Source organism: Pteropus alecto, unplaced genomic scaffold (assembly GCF_000325575.1).
Source record: "Pteropus alecto unplaced genomic scaffold, ASM32557v1 scaffold45, whole genome shotgun sequence".
In the NCBI taxonomy this organism is placed as follows: domain Eukaryota; kingdom Metazoa; phylum Chordata; class Mammalia; order Chiroptera; family Pteropodidae; genus Pteropus; species Pteropus alecto.
This window is the reverse complement of record NW_006442491.1, coordinates 40,277,335-40,281,726: the sequence shown is the minus strand read 5'-3', so window position 1 is coordinate 40,281,726 and position 4,392 is coordinate 40,277,335. Positions and strand designations below refer to the sequence as shown.

General features: G+C 59.7%; 1 protein-coding gene across 1 annotated transcript in view; it reads left to right on the top strand.

The window, feature by feature from the left end:
- The first annotated feature begins 6 nt into the window (after window positions 1–6).
- YTHDF1 (YTH N6-methyladenosine RNA binding protein 1) overlaps window positions 7–4,392 on the top strand; it is a 13,942-nt gene continuing 9,556 nt past the window's right edge. The window contains exons 1-2 of the mRNA XM_006921966.3: window positions 7–123; window positions 1,158–1,237. The gene's annotated coding sequence lies outside the window, so the exon portion shown is untranslated. The remainder of the gene's footprint in view (window positions 124–1,157; window positions 1,238–4,392) is intronic.

Genomic DNA, 4,392 nt, shown 5'->3' with positions numbered 1-4,392 from the left:
AGCGCGCCGCCGGCCTGGGAGGGGTTCTGGTAAATAACTTTGTATTTCCCTTTCCTCCGGGTTTGTCCGCTCGCACGTCCGGGCCTGCGACGGTGCAGAGAACAAAAGGACAAGATAATAAAGGTGAGCGCAGGTGGGGCGGTCTGTGGGCCCCGGCGTGGAGGACGAAGCAGGCGGTCGCTGAGGAGTAGCGGGCCATGTGGGCGCCGAATGTCTAGGGAGCAGCTTCCAGACAGGAAGTTTTTCCTCCACAGCTTTGGGGAGATAAAGCATTTGGGGAGGTTTGACAGGTCGGGAACTTTTGGAGAAGTGGGTGGTTAGAATAACGGCAGCGCGGTCGTTTTGGATGAGGAAGGCGGGGAGGCGCAGGGACCATGACTCCGCCTGTGCGCCCTGGGTGGGAGGGGCCGGCTGCGGGGTCAGCACCTGCCGGGCCCTGTGAGCTAGCTGGAAACCCCAGCAGTCACAGCCCTTGTCTCCTGAGGCCCTCGTCTTCTCTCATGATATCCTAGCTTGGGGTAAACCCCAAACAAACTCTTGTGAGAACCCGTAAGTGACACTTGGTGTTTACTTGGAAGGCTGTTTTCAACTAGCGTGTGTCGCTCGGGTATAACCAAATATGGTACCTCGTGTTTTAAGGTTGGACGAGGCTCCGCACGCTGGTTACCTTTCCCTTGCTTTCCTGGCCCAGCATCGTGACAGCGGACAGTTAGCAGAGAGCCAGATAGCAGTGAGTCAGGAGCGGCTCTCAGCCCCGTCCTTTCCCGGCTACCCTGTCCGAGCCGCCTGGTTCACTCTCCACATGGGGAGTTGGGCTTCTGGAAGTACCACGTCTGGCATACATATACCCTGGACCACTTCGCCTTTACCAAAACTCGCTCACGAGGTCCTCGCCTTATTTTGTCTGTACCTCTATTTTGTAAACGTCTATCGATTTGTGAAATCTTTCTCAAAAAACATAGCATTAGTTATTGCAAGTTCTGTGTTGTCATTCCTAATTAATTGTGTAAGAATCAGTTCCATGCTGGTTGTGTTCATTCTGAAGTAAAAGCAATTTCCACTAGAAATGGGTGTAGACTTTAGTATGTTTAATTTCTGTGCTTTAAAGTAATTCTTAAAAATTCAAACGTAGTATTTGTTTGTGCTGTTTGTTCTAGTACAAAATGGTTCTTTGCATCAGAAGGATACAGTTCATGACAATGACTTTGAGCCCTACCTTTCTGGACAGTCAAATCAGGTGAGTGTTTTTATATCAGTTTTGAGTGAACTTTATGATCCACCTTTGCTGTCACGTTTCTGATGTGATCTTAACCAACAAAGAGGCAGACTGTAAAGTACTAGAAATAGCGGGAAGCTTGCCAGCGAAGACTCGCTCTGAAGACTGGCTGTGCATGGAGCGTGGCCCGGGTGCCGTGCCGCTGGCTTTCTCTCCGGAGGAAACACGGGCACTGGCCTGCGAGCGGCGTTCTCGCGGGCCTCAGTGTCGGTGGCTCAGTGAGGCACTCACTGCCCCCGACAGAGTGGAGGTGCGAGCAGTTCTCGGACGTTTTCTGATGAGTTGCTTGTAGCTCTGGACGAGCGGAGTTGTGGTCTAGGAGAGCTGCTAAGAGCCTGGCTCTGAAGCCCAACTCCCACCTCGAGGTCGAATCCTAACTCCTCCGCTGCTTGACCTTGTGACGCTTCCTCAGGTGGCTCGCCCGCTGCCTGTTTCCTGGGCAACAGACCGTGGTCAGTCCGCACAGAGTTGCTGGGGAATGGCATCAGGTGCTGCACGGGAGGCCTGGAGGCGCGGCCGCACGATCTTCCCGGGTATTGCAAGGTTCCTCAGCCTTGGCACTGTGGGCCCCTTGGACTGAAATTGTCTTTGTTTTGTGTGCTGTAGGATGTTAAGCAGCCTCCCTGGCCTTTAGTAACTGCCTCCCAGTGTGACAGTCAAAAGAGTCTCGGCATGTGTCCCCTGGGGGGCCGACTTGCCCTGACCAGGCTGGTTGGAGCGGGTTTAAGCGTAGCGCGTCCTGGACACACTGCTGGTTCGCTTTGAAATCAAGGCAGGCCTCGCCTCCCCTGCTCTGGGCTGGAACCAGCTCGCTCCTGAAAAGCTGCCCTTCTCTAAAGTGTCTTTGGCCTTATCTGTCCTCCTTCCTGCTGTGCTCGGCAGGTCACCAGTGGAGGGTCCCTGAGGCTCTGGCCCACTGCCAGGCAGGGCACGGTGCCACAGGGCAGAGCCAGCTGGCCTCAGCGATGAGTCCACCAGGGGCACGGATGGCGAGAAGTAAAGTGGGCCTGTGTCCTTGACCGTCTTTTTTCCCGCAGGTGACTTGAATGCTGTGGCAGCGGTGTGCACTAGTTTTAACTGAAGGGGGTGCTGCTTCACTTGAAGTGTGTTCTGGGAGGCAGGAGCCTTCACGTCACTCGGCAGGGTCTCTGAAAACGGAACAGTGGTTTCTGGTGTCAGTGCGGTGGGTGCCGTTGCCCTGGGGGGGCTGCGTGGAGCCAGCCCTGCAGCGAAGCCGCGGTGATCAGCCTGAGACCAGCCCCTTCCCCTGTCATGCCGGAAGCTCACTTCTTGCGAGGTGGCCGTCAGCACTCACATGGGAGTGAGCCCAGCTCCAGTGGGAGCATGTTCTCCAGAGACGCCGCTGTCGAGGGTGGGAGGCAGAGCGCGCGGCAGGGCCCTCGCTTTGTGGGCGAGAGCAGAGAGGCCCTGGCCGGCCCCTTGCATCTCTGCGCTTGTCCCTGCGCTTGTCCCTGCGCTTGTCCTGGCTCGCTCCCAGGGCCGCGGCACGGAGCTGCCCCTGCAGTCAGGCCTGGGCGGCCCGTCGCTGCTCTCGATTTGGGCTCTGCCGGCAGATTCCTGTTAGGGGAGTCCCCGCTGTGCTTCGGCTGTGACTAGGGGTGAGGATGTGCCATGGTGCCCAGCCTGCCCGGCTGCGGGGGAGGGAAGGGGAGAGCCGCATGGCCAGGGAGGAGCCTCACGGTCTGTCGCTGTGCTCCCTGCTCTTGGAGGTGGTGGTGGCATGTGGCAGGCTGCGCACACGTGAAGGCACAGTTTGATGAGGACGTGTCCCTTGCACACGTGCATCTGTGGCTGCCACTGCAGACGGTGCAGACGGACCCATGGCTTGTGCTGCGTTTCCTTTTTGGCCAGATGTCCGCAGGGCCCGCCGGAGGCTGCGTGCTCTTGCTCTCTGAAGCCTTAGCTCCCAGGGTGGCTTGGGGGATGCTCACAGCCTGCCCGGTTTTTGGTGGGGCATGCTGACTTGTAGTGCACTGGCATAGGACTGTCCCCCAGACACCCCGACCTAGCGCTCTGGGTCCCCTCCTGTGACTCAAGATCAGATTAGTCTGTGTTTTGGAAATGACAGGTGGGGATGCCAGGGGAGGAGGGGACCCTGACGGAGCTGCACTGTCCTCCTGGCACCCCGTGCCTGGGGGACGCTGCAGCGACCCCGGGGAGTCTCTCAGTGCGTGCAGGCGGGGCCGGGTGGTACGGGCACGAGGGGCAGCCAGGGCACCTGTGGCCCCACTGGGAGCACTCTGGTGTGCCAGTCCTCCCTGACAGGGACAGGAAGGAAGAGCAGAGAACTTCGTCTCCCTCTGGCAGTCAGGTGTCTCCCAAGCGCAGAGGGGACGTTCGCTTTCCTAGGGAGGCCGTGACTCCTGTGCGGAGCTCCACGCGGCCCACGGGGAACTGTGCCAGCCCGTGCCGTAGCAGTCTGGGGGAGAGCCACGCCGGTCACCGTGTCCGGTGACAGGAGGTAGAGCTCCGTGCAGAGCAGGGCCACTGGGTCTGCAGCCGTGGCTCTGGGAGCTGCGGGCGGTGTGGGCTGGGCGCGGCGTCTCTCTTCTCCAGCGCCGCGCATGTGGTGTCCCCGCTGCCGTGCTCTGTGCCGGAGCTGAAACACGTTCCTCTTTGCTCTCTGTGCGAGAAGCTTCTGTCTGGCCTCAGATGCTTCCGTCAGCTGTCACCCAGCGTTCCGTCACTTTGAGGTGGTTTTGTTCACCCAGCGGCACAAAGCCAGGCCAGACGGAGGCCTCGCCAGGGTGCGTCCTCCACGCGAGGGCCCGGGCCCTGGAGGGGTCGGCCTGGTGTGGGCTTCTTGCCGCGTCGAACACTCCGAGGTCCCTAAAACAATGATGGTGGCTCACAGCAGAGGCTCGTCACCTGAGCGTCAGCTCACAGCACCACTGGGATCTCAGCACCCTTCCTCTCGAGGCAGTCGCTCAGGCGGCGCCCTCGAGGTGGCGTGTGCCTCGTGCCTGCCCTGCCGGGGGCGGGGTGGGGGCCGCTGTTGCAGCGTCAAGCACAAGAGGAGCAAGCAGCGCGCGGGCCGGGGCTCAGCTGGTTTCCCGGGGTCTGCGTCACTGTCCCTGTTTCCATAGTGGCTCTGG